The sequence below is a fragment of the Sciurus vulgaris genome (genome assembly GCF_902686455.1).
Source record: "Sciurus vulgaris genome assembly, chromosome: 19".
Taxonomy (NCBI): domain Eukaryota; kingdom Metazoa; phylum Chordata; class Mammalia; order Rodentia; family Sciuridae; genus Sciurus; species Sciurus vulgaris.
Genome location: NC_136480.1, coordinates 3,279,170 through 3,296,942, shown reverse-complemented (window position 1 = coordinate 3,296,942; position 17,773 = coordinate 3,279,170). Strand labels below are relative to the sequence as shown.

The following is a 17,773-nucleotide window of genomic DNA, read 5'->3' as shown; positions in this document are numbered from 1 at the left end:
CGACCTGACGCACATGAGCTCCTTTGCAGGCTGCCCCATCTGTGGCGGCGGGTGTGACAACCGGCCTCACACTGTCACGGCCCGCAGAGCCTGGATGCTCCAGCTCCAGCGCCCCAAGTCCCCATCCCGTGCAAAGGCTGGTTCCACCCAGCTGTCCCCAGGTCAGGCTGGTGGCAAATTTAGATCGGCTTAAAAAGCTCAGGGCACAGCTGGCCAAGCAGCTCTCAGAGGGGATGAAAGACAGGCTGGTGACAACTGCGACCTGGGCCCCCGGCTTGGGGTGCGGGTGAGGGGCCGCCCCAACCCCGCCCCCGCTGCCGGCGCCCGGCGGCCTCGGCCCACCCACCACGGCTGGGGTCTGGCGCCACCTGTCGCCCTGCCGGAGAACTGCAGCCTGGCCTGCCCGGCCTGGAAACGGAGCGGCGGGCGGGGCGGGGAGGCCCAGGCACTGGGGCAGGCCAGCGGCCCGGCCTCACCTGCCCACCTCCTCACGGTCCCACAGGGCAGCTGCTTCTGCACCTCCCTGAGAATGTTCGGGAACTTGTCTGGAATGAGGATAACGCTGGCAGATTTACCACCGTCCCCAGCCCCAGCTCTGTGCCCGCCATTACCAGGTGCTTGACAAATATTTGCTCATGAAATGAATTATGTCCAGCTCATGTGAGCCTCTGTCCCTAAATCAGCATGCTGTCACAAATGCAGCATTCGGAGTTTTTTGGTCCCAGGGACTGAACCCAGGGGTGCTTACCCACTGAGCCACGTCCTCAGCCCTTTTTCTATTTTATTTAGACACAGGGTCTCCCTGAGTTGCTTAGGGCCTCACTAAGTGGCTGAGGCTGGCCTCCAACTCTGTATCCTCCTGCCTCAGCCTCCCAACCCTCGGGGATGCGGGCGTGCGCCATGGTACCCGGCTAGATAAGCATCCCTTAAGCTTGAGTTCTGGGGGACAGGAACAGATTCTAAAATGGAGGGTCTGCATCTGCACGGAGATGTCCTGATCAGGGTGGACAGCCAGACAAAGCTGAGCGCAGGGTCCGGTTCCCTACATGGGATGTCCCATGTAGGGTCTCTGATTTAAGAGGCCCCAAGAGACTCAAAAGGGTGAGGGTAGTTGGGATTCCTTCTCTGCTGGGATACCTAGTGGAGTTCCTGGGGAGAGATTCTGGAAGATCAAGCCCAGGAAGTCCGCGGAGACCGTGTCGGGGCAGCTGTGCTTTGGAAGCGCACTCCAGGCTGATTCCGTCATGGACATGCTGGGCCCCTATGTGGGAATTTGTGAAAGGCGCCCTCTTCTGGTGCAGTTCTCTCTCTGCCAACTGCTCTTGCGCAGTGTACAACCTGAACATCTGTACACTGGGAGCACCAGCTCTTGGTCCCTGGCACACTCCCCAGGCAACAATGGATCCTGTTTTTCCTTTGAAGGGGCTGGGAGTCCTTCTGGTGAGGCCTCAGAGTCATGCACGCAGGGAACTGTGACCATCTGCTGCCTTCCTTTCCCAGATGCTGAGAAGAAATAAAGAAATTCCTGGCCTCCCTCCCAGTCCTCTGGAAGATTTTGACATGGACAGAGATAAGGCACTTGGAGGCCCCGGAGTCACGAGGCCAGCGTTAGCACTACCGTCAACGGCTTCAGAGTCCTGAAGCTTTGAAAGGAGTTTAATTTTTAAGGCAAACAAAACCCCATCCCAACATCACAGGTGATTAGCCCAGGTGGGTGGGGTGGGGTGTCATCTGCTGGGGTCCTCACGCGGACGGACCCTCTGCACTGTCACAGAGGTGGCCACAGGGCCTGGCCTCCCAGCCTGAGTCAGGAGCCCAAAGAAGGCCAACGCTGGCTCAGAGTCACGCAGCCAGGCTGGTCCTGAGCCAGGTCTGCAGGCTCCGCCCCCCTCCAGACCCAGATCTGCTGGGGGCCGCTGGTGGGGGAGCTGGTCTCCAACTTGAGCCTTGGGCACAGAGGGACTGTTCTTTGCTGTTCAACAGTCCCTCCTGTTTGTCCGGTGCCAGGCTGCAGCCTGCCCCTGGGTCCTGCTGACGAGGAAAATCTGGTGCCAGCATCCACAAATATGTGTGCTTTCTGGAGGGGGGTGGAGACTTGGGTTCCCCGGCTCAGAGTGGGCGGATGCCTGGGACAGAAGGAAGCCACGGCCCAGGGGCACAGCGAGTACCCAGGGGGCTTCCGTGAAAACACATCCGGGGTGGGGGGATGAGAAATGTATACAGGTAGCCGATGCAGTGGCCCACACCTGTCACCTGGGAGGCTGAGGCAGGAGGATCATGAGTTGGAGGCCAGCCTCAGCCACTTAGTGAGGCCCTTAGCAACTCAGCGAGACCCTGTCTCTAAATAAAACATAAAAAGGGCTGGGGAGGTGGCTCAGGGGTTAAGCGCCCCTGGGGTCAATCCCAGGTACCAAAAAAAAAAAAAAAAAAAAAGAGTAGATAAGTAGCCTATTTCTGATTGGATGTCCCCTCCCCAAAAGCTTTCCACGTTTGCTCTGGGGACTGAGAAGGGACATCTGTAGTCTTCACTGCATTCTCTTTTACAGTCCTTAACACTTTTACCACAGGCCTGGGCTTCCTCAACACATATGAAATGCATGGACATCAACACATAACTAAAAGGCCCAGGAAGAAAAGGGACCTCAGAGATCCATCTTCCCCCTAAAAACAAAAGCTACCATTTGCTAAGCGCTCGCGGGGCCGCGGCGGAGATCTCCCCTCACTTCCTTCCAGCCTCCCCGCGACCTGGGGAGGAGGGGCCTGCTAGTCCCATTTTGCACAGCACAGACAGGGACAGGGGCAAGGTGACAGCAGGCCGGCCCCGAGGCGCTGGCTCTTGCCCCTTGTGCTGACTTTCTTCCCATGGGTTTTGCATATTCTGGAGCCCCAGGCAGCCGCAGCCCAGCTCCAGAGGAATGCGTCTTGTCACAACCCCGGGAGTCCCTCAGGGACGGGAACAGAGCCTGTGACTTCCGGGGGTGGGGGGCAGCTGGCGGGTGCAGGCCCACCCTGGTTGTAACTTGAGCAAGCCACAGGCCCTCTCTGACCCTCGGTTTCTTCTTCTGTGAAATGGGTGGCTCTTCCTACGTTGCCAGGCAGAAGGACAGAGGACCCACGCGGAGGAGCCTGGCCCACGGAAGGTCTTGGTACTGGGCCATTCGGGTTCCGGATTCCAGACCTGAGCCTGGCGCGGGGATTTGGGGGGCGGTGAATCCTACCAGACCAGGCACTGGCCACTGCGGAGGGTGGGAGAGGCTGTCAGTCCGGGGGACAGACGAGAGGCACACAACGGCCACCCCACGCCACCACGGGCCGGCGCTGGACACCAAAGACGACGCAGAGTCCCCGGGGGGCCGGGTGGGCAGGGCGCCTGTGCGCATGCGTGCGCTCCCGGGGCGCCGGGGCCCTCTGGGGCGCCGCCCTGCTCCCAGCTGCCCCCCGCAGACCCGGGCAGGCGGAGCCTCTGCATCTTCCAGACCCGGGTCCTGACCGCTGCGCCGGGGACCCTCTGCCCCTCCCTTACCTTGGCCCCGCGCTCCCGGCGGAGGTCCCTTGCCGCGCGCTCTGGAGCGCACTCGCTGCCGGTGGGGAGGGGTGGCCCCGGCCCTCCCCGGTCTGGCCAGTGGCTGGTCGCGGGTCATAAACCCTGAGCCCTGCTTAATCCACCGGGCCGAGTCAGCGCCAGGCGGACACGTGACGGCCGCAGCCCCACGGACCTGTTTGGCAGGAGCGGCAGCTGGTGCGCTGGGGGCGGGGAGGCCGCCCGCCCTGCCCGCCGGCTCCGCAGGGCCTCGGGCCTCAGCCTGGACGCCAGGGCGGGAAAGGGCCCGCCTGTCACCGAACGGCGCGGGGCCACCTGGCTGATAGGGGGTGCGTGCATGAGAGAGAGAGAAAGAGACCAGAGAAAATGGGCCCCCGTCTCACACCACATACGAAAATCAACTCCAGGGGGATTAAAGTCTTCCTGGGAAAGGTGGGTGCAGGAGACCTGCAGGACTGCAGGGCGCCGTGCCTTTCTTTTTCTTTACCAGGGACTGAATCCAGCCCTGTTTATATTTTACTTAGAGACAGAGTCTCACTGAGTTGCTGAGGGCCTCGCTAAGTGACTGAGGCTGGCCTCCACCTTGCGATCCTCCTGCCTCAGCCTCCCCAGCCGCTGGGATTCCAGGTGTGTCGCACTGCGCCTGGTTAGGAATGAATTTCTTCAAACACCCACATTATTACTAAGAAAGCGGAAGGCAGATTCAATTACTTGAAGAACTCTGAAATTATGAGGTCTATCCCAAGACCCCATCAAAGTGGAAAAGGGAAGCCAGAGAGACACAGAGAGAGAAGAGAGAAAGAGCCACACACACAGAGAGAGGACATTTCCTACAACTGACAAATGAATCTGCAACACCCAATAAATCAGAAAGTAAAAAGACAGCCTGATGGAGGCAAAGGACTTGAACAGGCACTTTATCAAAGGGGAGATCTGAATGGCCCTTAAACGCACGTGCGCGCACGCCCAACCTCTTCCGCAGCAGAAAAACGCAAACTCCAACCCTAAGGAGACCATCCCCCACCCACCAGCGAGCACAAAATGACCAAGACTGTGTGGACTGGGAGGCGGGAGGACGTGACCAGCCAGTGCTTTGTGAAGTGGAACGTATACATATTGAACCCGGAGGTCGATGCCCTAGAGAAGCTCATGCCACGTGTCCAGGGACACTCGTTCCAAACGGAAAACAACCCATGCCCACCACAGGAGACTGCAGCGTGACACTGTGGCCTGTGGCTACAATGGGATGTGATTTGTTCAGGAAGGAGCTGGGCTCAGTGGCGCCTGGATGTAGGCCCAGCCATTCGGGAGGCCGAGGCAGGAGGATTGCAAGTTGGGGGTCAGCCTCAGCCACTTAGGGAGGCCCTAAGCAACTCAGCGAGACCCTGTCTCTAAATAAAATATAAAAAGGACTGGGGGTGTAGCTCAGTGGTTAAGCACCCCTGGGTTCAATCCCCGGTACCAAAAACCCCCACAAGTATGTATATATATTAAAAAGGACAATTTAATCAAGTCCTGGATCAGTCCCTACTGACCCCTACTGTTTTGTTTATTATCATCTACCCCCAAATTATGAATTCCTACAGGATTTCAGTAATTAGCCTACTGTATTTCCAGGAGCAAAAAGTTCTTTTTTCCTTTGGGGGGGGGGGGGCGGTACCAGGGACCGAACCCAGCGCCTTGTGCTTGCAAGGCAAGCACTTTACCAACTGAGCTATCTCCCCAGCCCCTCTTTTTTCCTTTCTGAAAACCATGTTAACATCATTCCCTTAGCTGGGTGAGGTAGCACCCGCCTGTCATCCCAGCAGCTCGGGAGGCTGAGGCAGGAGGATCGCAAGGTGGAGGCCAGCCTCAGCCACTTAGCGAGGCCCTGAGCCACTCAGTGAGACCCTGTCTCTAAATAAGATAGAAAAGGGGCTGGGGATGTGGCTTAGGGGTTAGGCACCCCTGGGTTCCAAAAAACAAAGCCTAAAAGGAGAAAGGAGAGCAACTCAGCACAGGTGAATCTTGCAGCCACCATCTTGAGCCAAAGAGCCAGAGTCAGACATGCCTGGACAGCCTGAGTCTATTTATAGGCAGCTCGAAAATAAGAAAAACAAGGTCATATTGTAAAGAATCATTCCACAGGTGGAACCGCAGGCTGACCAAGGACACGGTCATCCCAGAATGAGAATGGCGAGGATCTCGGGGCTGCAGCCAGGCGCACCTCCCCGAAACGCCTTAGCCTCTGGCAGTTGCCGCGTCGGGGGTATGTTCTGCGTTTCCTGCCAGCTGTCCGTATATGTCTTTTCAGTTTTCTGTGTGACAGGTTAGAGGCTCACAACCTTTCCAACTGGAGGCACAGATCCCAAGCTGTGACTCCAGAGCCATCAGGCCAAGTTCTCTCTGAGCTGGCAGAGTTCATCCTGATCCCTCCTTACACAGGTAAGGACTGAGGATCAGAGACAGGCAGGAACTGACCTCAGGATGCACAGCACAATCGAGGTCGGCAGGACCAGGACTAGAATCTAGGTCCTGTGGAGCCCAGACCGGGGGGCTCTTGTCTTTTGGAAGGGGTCTTTCATGGCAAATCACATTTAACACCCACGGAAGCAGATTCGCTCTTTGTAGCACTTATCACTCCCTGAAATTCTTTTCTTTAGTTGTTTATTTATGTGGGTCTCTTGTCATGAATAAAATCTCTGGGAAGGTCAGGTTTGGGGTCCGTGTTGCTCCAGTGGTAACCCCAGGACTGGACCCAGAAGCCAGGACGTGAGAGACAGACTCCATAATTGTTTCCTGAATGAGCGAATGAATGGAGCTGACGTTTCTATTTGGACTTTGAGGTCCTAGAGATCCTTGGTGGCTTCTATCAGCCCCCAAAGGAGGAAAGGAACAAACATCTGGATGATCCTGATATCCTGCTCCAGATTATTTTCTTTAAAAAAAAAAAAAAAAATCTTGTTTGAGTTGTTGGTGGACACAACACCTTTATTTTTATTTTTAACATAGTGCTGAAGATGGAACCCAGGGCCTCGCGCGTGCTGGGCAAGCCCTCTACCACTGAGCTGCGACCTTAGCCCCAGAATTCTCTTCTAATGGCCTTAGTGGGTCTGTACCATCGTGACTCCATTTTTTTCTGTCTTGGGCCACCTCCCCAGCCCTATTTTGTATTTTATTTAGAGACAGGACCTCGCCAAGTTGCTTAGGGCCTCGCTTAGTTGCCGAGGCTGGCCTCCAACTTGAGATCCTCCTGCCTCAGCCTCCCAAGCTGCTGGGATGACCTGCGTGTGCCACTGTGCCCAGCTCATGACCCCATTTTAAAGAGGAGAAGACTGAGGCTCAGGGGGGTCTAGTGACTTGTCTAATGCTCTGCACAAAGTTGGGAGGTTGAGCAACAGCATTTGAACCCAGTCCAGCCGCCTCTAGAGAGGCCCTTCCTCTGTGTCCCTGGGCCGGTGGGGGTGGGGCCGGCTGCCCTCTCTCCTCCTCCCCAGACCTTTATGGCTGGCTTTCACTAGAAGCTCTGTCCCACCCTCCCGCCAGCTGTGGGCGTTTGGGAAGATGCTGGGTCCTCGGTGATGAGGCCGTGGAAGCTGCAGCTCTTGAGGGGAAGGGGCTTGTCCACAGTTCTCTGGATTCCGGCTCTTTGACCTTCGGACGTCCCAGGTTCAAGTTCATGTGACAGACAGGGATCCCGGTTGCTGAGCGTGGATTTCCCACGGGGTGCTCACTTCCTTCCTGGTCCCTTTCAGACCTAACCCTGCGCCCCTGGATAGGCCCCAAGCCCGGCCCAGCTCCACATGGGGTGAGCGACGGCCTGGAATGTTCCCCACGGCCTGCGGCGCTCAGCTCTGTGCAAACACCCTGCGCTTAGCGTTTCTACCGACCGGTCCCCTGGCGTTCCACCGCGGCCTCAGAGGCTGTAAAAACATGCAAACCGCTGAAGAAAGCATCGGCCCTGGGGTCCTGGCACTCGAAGGGCATGGAGAGTCCCCCTGTACCGGAATCCTGTCACCCGCCCATCTGCAGTGAGAGGGGACACGCTCTTTTTCTTGTTTGGATTCAAGTTCCGCCAAGCACCACCTAAACTTAGATGGGTCGCTGGCACAAGTGACCGGGTGGCGCCTGGGCCACCATCCCACTCTCCAGGAGTTGGGCGTGGGGCGGGATGGTGAAAGGAAGGGACAGTGGGTCTCCATCTACAGAGGGGGCCAGCCTCACCCGCGCTGAGCTCCCGGGATCTGTGCGCGTCAGCTGGACCCTGGGTGCACTTGACGGTAAGCGCCCCTCCTGGAGTAGCGCCCCCCCGGGGTCTGGGCGCACAGTGACAGGGCGCTGGGGCTGCAGAGCCGTCCAGCAGCTGAAGGGACCATCCACCGTGGCAGGTGAGTGGAGGCCACGTTCTCCATGGTTCCTGCTGGCCAGCGAGGCTGGCGCTGTGGCTTTAGTGTGAACCTTCCAGAACCGTTCTGCGAGCTAATGGATGAGATTGGGTTTGGCAGGTGAAGCGGGATGATATATGTGAGGGCCCCTGCGTCCGGGTCGGGCTCAGTAGGTGTTTAAGAAACGTGCGGCTGGGATTCAGCGGCAGCCTGGGTGGGTCGGGAAATCGGACACGTGGTTCTTCCAACAGGCTGCGTGCTGACCGCTCTTCCCTTTGCCTCGGTAGCCCGGAGGGTGGAGGTTCTGGAAGGCCGGCGGCTCGCCAGGGGTCTCAAGTCGGCCCCTGCACACAGCTCTCTTGCTCAGTGAGAACAGGACCCCAGGGGCAGACGTGGCTACTCAAAGTCAACTTTGGGTGCGGTGGTGCACGCCTGTCATTCCAGCAGCTGAGGAGGCTGAGGGAGGAGGATCACAAGGTGGAGGCCAGCCTCAGCAACTCAGCGAGACCCTGTCTCTAAATAAAATATATAAAAGGACTGGGGGGTGTGGCTCCACGATTAAGCAGCCCTGGGTTCAATCCCTGCTACCAACAATTCAAAGAAAGAAATAAAATTTTTTAAAAAATTAAAAAGGGCTGGGGATATGCAGCACCCCTGGGCTCAATCCCTGGTATAAAGAAAGAAAGAAAGAAAGAAAGAAAGAAAGCAAACTTCCAAAAAGAAGTGACGTGGGTGAAGGTGATGAAGAATGGACAGAAGTTTGCCAGGTGACAGGGCTGGGACATTCCTTCCTGCAGGGGCCAAGGAAGACAAGCCAGGTGCTCTCGTGGGGAGGCAGGGTCCCCAGAGAATGCTGTACCCAGAAACGCTGCCCAGCAGTAATGATCACCAACTCTGAGCCGCGCTGGCCTGTGGGACCCCAGGTCCCACGGGCCTCACGGACGGGGTGCCCTTCCTCCCGCCTCATCCATCCAGGCAAGAAGCGCCTCGTGCAGGGAACAGGCAACCCCACACTCCAGCCCTGATTATGAGATCAGGACGGAGGGACCGGACATCTGGTCAACCTTCCCACCAGAGGTCAAACTCGCCCTCCCTGACCAGCGAGGACCCAGCTCCAGCTTCGAGACCCCAGCCTACGGCCAGAACCAAAAACTGGCTACATGCTTGGGGGCTAGGAAGGCTCAGAGGCTAAGCCGTGTCCCTTCATCCCCGTCGGATATTAGATCATGGGTGGAGGAGCACCCAGGTCCCCGAGGGTCCCGGTTCTTCTGCTGGGCCCTTGGTACTCCGCTCTGGACCAGGGGGACGGGGCGTAATGGAAATCAAAGGTGTTGTCGAGGGGACAGTAGCCGTGGGGCCGGCCTGGTTGGCTGCCACGGGCCCTTTAAGAGCTCGGAGACGAGTGTCAAGTCCAGTCATGAGACAGGAGATTATTTCATGTTTGCCAGCTGTGCAGGAGCCAGGGTCCCCTGCGGAGGGGAGCTCCGGTCTCCGGCCTGGGCCCTGGCTTCAGGGCCTCTGTGGGGTGCCGCTTCTCAGGGGGTGCTGCAGAACTGGGGATAGGCCCCCAACCCTGCACCTGCTGGGTGACCTTGGACATGCTCTCGGGTCTCTCCTGCTAGTTTCTGGGCTCCAGGACGCTCGCTTCTCTGGCACTGATTCTCAACAGCTGGGCTGTGGGTATGTGGCCACTGAGCCACCTCCTCGGGTCTTTCCGCGGGGGTCCCGGGCTCTCTGTCCTCTCTCCCTGCAGGTGGCTGCTGGGCTCTGAAGTGCGTGGGGTCAGAGGTCTGGCCGCCTGCCAGCAGGGGTGAGGAGCTGGGGACAGGGCTGGGGCAGGGGAAGTTGATCAGAAGTCCACTGCTGTGTCCCCTCATCAGAGTCCCTCGAAGGGGGCTGCCCAGGCCCCCTGTTTGTGGAGAGTGACCACACAGTGGAGGAGGAGCTCACCAGGTCTGCTCCAGACCCAGACCAGACCTTCACCTCGCCAAACCGTGGAGCATGCTCAGAGCCGACCAGGCAGAGCCCCGACCTCTGTCCTTGGGAGCCTCTGGCTTGGCCAGGACCAAGGGGAGGGAGGGGACACCCACTGTCATCTTTCTGCTCTGTTTGCTCCAGGAACAGATCAGCTGGGAGGTGGACAGCCTGGCCACTTACAGTGACAACCACCTGGCAGGAAGATGACAGGGGTTTTCCAGGACTGGCAGGGGGCAGCCCACTCTGGTCAGGGCGGAAGGTCCCTGACACTCTAGACCTCTGGTCTGGGAGGGTCCTGTCCTCCTCTGGAGACAGGTGGGATGGGGTTTCCTGCTCCACACGGAACTGGGTCCAGACATTCTGTGACAGCTCTGGCCCCCAAGTCGGGTCCCCTAAACCTACTGCAGCGACCAGGATCCCCCGCCCTGCCCAGGACTAAGAACGGTCCCGTCCCCACGTGGCAGCAAGAGAGGGGCTGCCTGAGGTCACAGGGGAGGTCAGGGGCAGGGCCAGTTTCCGATCCGGCCCCTTTGGCTCAAGTCCCTGGGCCAGGCTAAGCTTCTCCCCGCTGCTGGGCGCGCCCTTCAGGCCCCCAGCGAATTCCTGGGATGCTTCCACCTCCAACCCACCCTCGGGCTCCGGACCGGGAGCAATGGCCCGACTTCTCCGCGAGGAGGCAGGAGCGCGGGGTGGGGGAGGGGAGGGAGCGAGCGCGGCGACCCTGGGGCTGGGATCGCGGTCCCCCGGCCCCTCGGGGAAGCGGCCAGCGGCATGGACGCCACGGTGGGGCACCCGCCGCCCCGCATCCTCCACCATCGCTCCCACAGCGACAGCGAGGTTTCGGGACGAGCGGTCGGCAGAGCCGCGGAGCCCGGCCCCGCTGCGTCCTCCGCCCCGGAGCGCGACACCGCAGAGCCCCAGCGCAAAGGGATCGGCCTCGGCGCCCCCTCCGCCCTCGGGTCGCCCGCAGCCCCGGCCGCAGCCCAGGTGCTGTCACCGCCACTGCGGCCTCGGAACCTCCTCCCGAGCCGCGATCCCCGCACCCCCTGCCTGGGCTCCCGAGAGCCGCCTGCGCGCCCGCCGAGCTGCGGCCCCCGGGGCAGGGCAGCCCCCAGACCTCCCGGGGGTCCCCACGTCGCAGACCCCGGCGACCCCCACCCGGGGCCCGGGCACCGCACCGGCCGCGGCCGCGCGTCCCCCGCCTGCCCGCCTCCTACCTCACGGGTCCGCCTGCAGCCGCCGAGCGCGCGCAGTCCCCGTCCCCGTCCCCGTCCCCGCGGCGGGCGCGGCCCCAGCGCGTCGGCCGGCCAGGCGCGGGGGGTGGGGGGCCGGGTGCGCCCAGGAGCCCGCGCCGGACCCCAGCGCCCGGGCCCCGGCGGCCTCCCCGCGCCCGGCTGTCCTGCGGCCCGCGCAGCGCGCGCTGTGACCTTGGCGGGTGGCAGGTCCGCGCCTGGCCTCAGTTTCCCCCTTCGGAAGGTGTGTGTGCGCGCGCGTGTGTTGGGGAGGCGGGGAGGACGGGTGCCGCCCCGGCCGCCGACGTCACCCGAGCCTGGGCAGGCTGAGGGCGCACGGGTCGGTGGGGCCGCTGCAGCGAATGAGCCCGGGAAGCGGGGTCCGCAGAGTCCAGGAGCGGAGCACGGGACCCGGTGTGCCTGCCCCAGCACTGCCGCCACGCTCCCCGAGATCTCCAAATAAACACCCGGCAAACGCAGCCTCACGCTAAGTCCCTCGGCCCCTCCCAAGGAGAACTGCACCAATGCCACTGTGCCCCCGCTTCGGCGGCCCTCTCCAGTTCACCGATGAGAAGACTGAGGCTCAGAGAGGGCAAGCCACTGGCCCAGAGTCGCACAGCGCGCCAAGGCTCGCGTCCACCCCGGCACCACGCCCCTCCGCCTCTGCTGCAGGACACGCGCTCCTGGGTTTGGGGTGGGGTGCACCCATCATCCCGCAGCAGACTTGACTCAGGAATAACGGAACGCTGAGCATGGCCCTCAGCGGCCGGGCAGCTGTCACAGAGAGGGTCCCCACGGATGAGGAAGAAGTCGCCTAGACGAGAGAGGCTAGGCCTGGAAGGGGCAGGAACGGGCCAGGGGCGCCCGGAGGGGAGTCCCTAAGGAAAAACCAGGGTGGGATTGTGCGGTGCCCGGCGGGTCCAGATCGCCTAGAACACCAGACCAAAAAGCAGCAGCGCGTCCCTCAGCAGCGGGGAGCCCGCGACCAGGTTGGAGCAAGGGCGTCAGCGGCGCAGGCTGTGCTTAGGCAGCGCCCCCTGGTGCCCAGAAGCGGCGAGACAGGAGGCCAGAGGGATGCGGCGGCCGTGGTCCAGGCTGGCCAGTGATGTCATGAGGAGACAGACCCGGGGCTGGCTAGGCTGCGCTGTGTGACCTTGGGCAAGGCGCTTCCCTTCTCTGGGCTTTTGGGAGACAGGGAGGAGGCCAGGTGGGAGTGGGCAGCGGACCCAGGAGGGGACGGACAGGAGTGAGAGGTGGGCACTTTGTCCAGCACTTTCGGAGGATTATGTCATTTACTTGCGATAGAAACTATCCTTCCAGGTTTACAGACAAGGACACGGAGAGGAGAGGAAGTCGCCTGCCTGCATTCCCAGGGCTGGGATTTCAATGCAGCCCTGTGAGGCTGCAGAGTCCAAGTGCAGTGCCTGACGGCCCTCCTTCAAACCAGGCAGCATTTATTGAGCACCTCAGGTTTTCCTAGGCTATACAAGGAACTGGCAGCAAATACGCAATAGTCCAGTTGCTGGGGCGGGTCTTCCCTCCCTCCTGGCAAGACTACGCCTGTGACACCTGTGACTGGGCTTGGAAGGCAAGGCCTGAGTTCCCCCAGCCCTGAGTCCGCCTACCCCGGCCCAAGCCCCTACATCCCATATTGTTGGAGTTTTTAAGAATCAGAAATTAATTTTTTAATTTAAATGTTTTTTGTTTGTTTTGTGCTACTGGGATGGAACCTAGGGATGCTTAAACACCGAGCCACATCCCCAGCCCTTTTCATTTTTTATTTACAGACAGGGTCTCACTGAGTTGCTTAGGGCCTTTCTAAGTTGCTGAGGCTGGCCTCCAACTTGGGATCCTCCTGCCTCAGCCTCCTGAGCTGCTGGGATGACAGGTGCATGCAACTTTGCCTGAATAATTTAAAGATTCTTTTTTGTTTTGTTTTGCTTTTAGTAGTACTGGGGCTTGAACCCAGGGCCTCACGGATGCGAGAAAAGTGCTCTCCCACTGAGCTACATCCCCAGCCCTTTTTATTTTTTGTCTTGAGACAGGGTCTCACTAAGCTGGCCTCGAACTTGCAATTCTCCTGTCTCAGGCTCCTGAGCTGCTGGGATTCCAGGTCTGTGCTAGAACAGTTAGCTTTAAAAATATTTTAGAACACAGCACTTAAGGGAAGATAAAATGCTTATGGTTCTCATGATTAAAAATGATCTCCTGGAGAAGCCATATTTTTAAATTTTTTTCCCCCTGGAGAATGAACCCAAAGATGCTCAGCCAATGAGCCACATCCCCAGCCCTTTTTCTATTTTATCTAGAGACAGAGTCTCGCTGAGTTGCTTAGGGCCTCGGAAAGTGGCTGAGGCTGGCCTCCAACTTTCCATCCTCCTGCCTCAGCCTCCCAAGCTGCTGGGATGACAGGCATGTACCACTGCACACGGCACCGTATCTTTTCGTTATCAGTGGTTGGAAAGCAGGTGAGGGAAGTAAGCATAGCTGGGATTTGGGGATCTATGTGACCTGGGCCAGCCCTACCACCTCTTCAAGTCTTCCCTCAACAGATTGAACAGATAAAATTTCCCACCCGACCTCCTTTTGAATGCCGCCAGCATCAACTGTGATAATGCGTGGAAGGCTGGGGAGATCTGCTGAATAAATATCGTCATTCCCAGAAGCCTAGACGGCAAACATTAATACATTTAACTCTATAAAAATTAAAACTATGTTGATGGAACAAAAATACCGTAAACAAGGCTAAAAAAATGGTACGCCGGAAAAAAGAAAAAAAAACCCCAGCAGCCCCTATGACAGACGTTAACTCAGGAAAATGAGACAGAAGTTAATTTCCCTGATACATAAAGAGCTCTTTCAAATCGATAGCAGAAAGACGACTAGCCCATTAGAAAGCACAGCCAAGCATCGGGACGCGGCTCCTGGAGGTCTTCGATCTTCTTGTAATTAAATGCACGTTAAAGAAATACAAATTGCAAATTGTGTGCAAATCGTGTGCCCTTGTTTTCTTTTTCTTTCTCTGCAAGGCTGGGGATGGAACCCAGGGTTTCCTGCATGCCAAGGAGGTGCTCTATCAGTGAGCTCTATCAGTGCTCTATCAGTGAGTGCTCTATCAGTGAGCTCTATTCCCGAGCCCTTTATTTCCTTATTTAATTTTATTTTGAGACAGGGTCTAAGTTGCTGAGGCAAGCCTCAAGTTTCTTGAGTTTCTGGGGTTACAGGCCGATGGCACCATGCTGAACTTAAAAAAATGTTTTTAAACACAGCACTTAAGGGAAGATTAAATGCTTAATTTAAAACCATCTCCTGGAGAAGCCTTATCTTTTTTTTTTTTTTTTTTTTTTTTTTTTTTGACTTGGGATTGAACCCAGGGGCACTGAACCCCTGAGCCACATCCCCAGCAGCCCTTTTTATATTTTATTTAGAGACAGGATCTCACTGAGTTGGCTAAGTGGCTGAGGCTGGCCTCTAACTTGTGATCCTCCTGCCTCAGCCTCCAGAGTAGCAGGGATGACAGAGGTATGGCACTGTGCTCAGCTTGCTTGCCACTTTTTAATCTACCAAATTGGGGGGGATGAACTAGTCTGAGACCACTTTTGCTTTTGAAGGGCAACGTCAAAAAATCTTGTTAGGGCCGGGGTGGGGCTCAGTGGAGAGCCATGCAGCTGTGTATGAAGCCCTGGATTCCACTCTCGACTCTAGAAAGAAAGAAAAAAAGATCCGAGAAGGCATTACCTTCTAGGAAGGATGATCTGTCAAAGTTACTAAAGCTACCACAACATATGGATCTCAAATACAAGGACACGGGACACAGCTTGATGTCAAAGAGCGTGGCGGTGCACGTCTGCCATCCCAGGGACTCAGGAGGCTGAGGCAGGAGGATCACAAGTTAGAGGCCAGCTTAGTGAGGCCCTAAGCAACTCAGCGAGATCCTGTCTGAAAATAAAACCTAAACAGGGCTGGGGATGTGGCTCAGCAGTTAAGTGACCCTGGGTTCAATCCCTGGGACCACAAATAAATAAATAAACAATGAAAAAGATGTTTTCTACATTTGGGCTGTTTCCTAACTTTTTCCCCCTGAAAGGGCAGAGATAGATCAACACAGTCATCCATGGTCACCTTCTGGAAGGGCAGAGGGGTGGCATGGTTGTATAAAAAGCTTTGACTCTTCATTTTATACATTTCTGTGTTAACTGATTTTTTACCAAGGCCACAGGGTTCCGTAGGCAGAGGCTCAGGGGCCAATCTCATTTTCTCTTTGCACGTCTGTGTCTTTCACAGAGTCGAGTACAGACGGTCCCCAGCTGAGGATGGTGTGACTTAGGGTTGTTTTGCTTTTGCTTTTCGTATGACGGTGCATTCGGTAGAAGTCTTATTTTGCTGCTGCTGTTTTTACAAGGCTGGGGATTGAACCCAGGGCCGCTCTACCACTGGGCTACATCCCCAGATAGATCTCGCTAAGTTGCGGAGACCGGCCTTTAACTTGCCATCCTCCTGCCTCAGCCTCCTGGGTTGCTGGGATTACAGGTGTGTGGGGCTAACCCCTGGCAGAAGCCTTCCTTTGAATTTTGACCTTTTCCTGGGCTAGCGTTACATAGTCTGATGCTCCTCTGAGTTCCTGGGTGGTGGCAGTGATCCACAGCTCCCAGACAGCCCCAGAGTACAAGGAAAAACCTCCTGTCCCGCAGTGCGCTGTGTGGCTACTCAGAAGGTCCGCAGCATGTGTTCAGTCTATAGTACATTGATTGACAGGTAATACCGTTGCTACGGTTTAGATCTTTTTTTTTTTTTAACATTTTTTAGTTGTTTGTTGATGGACCTTTATTTATATGCAGTGCTGAGAATCAAACCCAGTGCCTCACACAAGCTAGGCAAGTGCTCTACCACTGAGCCACAACCCCAGCCCCCAGTTTAGAGTCTCCAGACTCCTGTGTTGAAGGGTTGGTCCCCAGCTTGGCGTAAATGGGGTGGTGGTGGAACCTTTAAGAGGCGGGGCTTAGTGGACCTTTAAGAGGCGGGGCTTAGTGGGAGGTCTCCGGGTCATTGAGGGTGTGCACTCAAGGGCCTCTCTGGGAACCTGGCTCCTCCCCCTTCCTGCTCGCCCAGGAAGTGAGCAGCTTCACTCCAACACACACTTCTCACCAAGGTGAGCTGCCTCGCCACAGGCCCAAAGCAATGGGGCCAACAGACCATGGACTAAAATGCGTAAGCCAAAATGAACCTTTTCTCTTTATAAGTTGATTGTCTCAGGTATTTGTTACAGTAACAGAAGGCTGATGAATACATGTTGTAAATAGAGGAGCGCTTATAAATGTTTTAAAGTGGATAAAATTCAGTGAAGCCTTTCTTATTCCCTAAAGCTTGCTGATGAGGGGCCTCATTGAACAGACTATAATTATGACACATACATAATTATGGTAGAAGAGACTACCAAAAAGAACATGGCGTCCCTGCATGGACTGGCGAGAGGCTATCTTATCTCCAAGATGTTTTGGTAAGTGAAGAAAAGCCAGATGTCGTACAGAGACTAAACCTATATTTTTATATAAAAAATAAGGGAAATATAATATGTGCTGGTACTTCCATATATTGTCTCTGGGAAGGATGTAAAAAAATACTGGTACAGTAGTACCCTGGGGTAAGGCAAGGATAATTGTGAAATGGGGCAGGGAGGAAACTGGCTTTTTGCTGGAAGCTTCCATTTAAGTATTTTTGTATCGTATGCTCATATTGCTGCTTTCATTTTATTTTACTTTATGTTTTTGCACCAGAGACTGAACCCAGCGGCGCTTAATCACTGAAATTTTTTATATTTTACTTAGAGACAGGGTCCCACTGAATTCCTTAGCATCTCAATAAGTTGCTGAGGCTGGCCTTGAACTCACAATCCTCCTGCCTCAGCCTCCCAAGCTGCTGGGATGAAAGGTGTTCACCCCTGCAGCCAGCTCGTATTCTGCTCTTAAAAAATTATGTTGGAAAAACAGTACTTTCCGATCCTGAATGGGGAGCTGGAAGCCCTGATTTCTAGAGCCTGCTCTGACACTAGCCTGAGATAATTCCTTGTGTGACCTCAGAAGGAGAGTGTCCCTTTTGAGCCTCAAGGTCCCTTCTACCAAGTGGATGATGGGAAGAACAAGATAAGACCAATGTCAAGGTTCCTGTGGCTTTGATGCCATGCCCCGGCTGGAAAAGCTGACTGGGTGTGGAACGGCCACTGGGGCGTAGGGGGGCTCCCCATCCTCAGACTCGTGGAGTAGAGTTGAGGATCTGTGGCTTTGCATGACCTTTTTTTTGGGGGGGGAGGGGTGTCCCAGGGGCGCTCAACCACTGAGCCACGTCCCCAGCCCTTTTTTATATTTTATTTAGAGACAGGGTCTCACTGAGTTGCTGGGGGCCTCACTAAGTTGCTGAGGCTGGCCTCCACCTTGCGATCCTCCTGCCTCAGCCTCCCTAGAGTGGAATGACAGGCACGTGCCACCATGCCTGGCTCTTTGCCAGTTCACCGATGTGCTGTTCCTTCTTCCTTCTCCCACTTCAAGTGCCCTGCATGGAAAGTCTTGGTTCATATTTCCTCTCTGGGTTACCCCTGGCAACAGCCCTGTCTGTCTGGGTTGGAGGTCAGTCCCGTGGTACAAGGACAGATGACACAACACTGC

At 56.6% G+C, this 17,773-nt stretch overlaps 1 protein-coding gene across 12 annotated transcripts in view; it reads right to left on the bottom strand.

The window, feature by feature from the left end:
- IQSEC1 (IQ motif and Sec7 domain ArfGEF 1) overlaps positions 1 to 17,773 on the bottom strand; it is a 291,864-nt gene that overhangs the window by 68,473 nt on the left and 205,618 nt on the right. The window contains exon 1 of one of the 12 annotated variants that reach the window (XM_079122229.1): positions 11,100 to 11,299. The exons of the other annotated variants lie outside the window; for them this stretch is intronic. The gene's annotated coding sequence lies outside the window, so the exon portion shown is untranslated. Of the gene's footprint in view, positions 1 to 11,099; positions 11,300 to 17,773 lie in introns of those variants that run through there. 12 annotated transcript variants of the gene reach the window in all.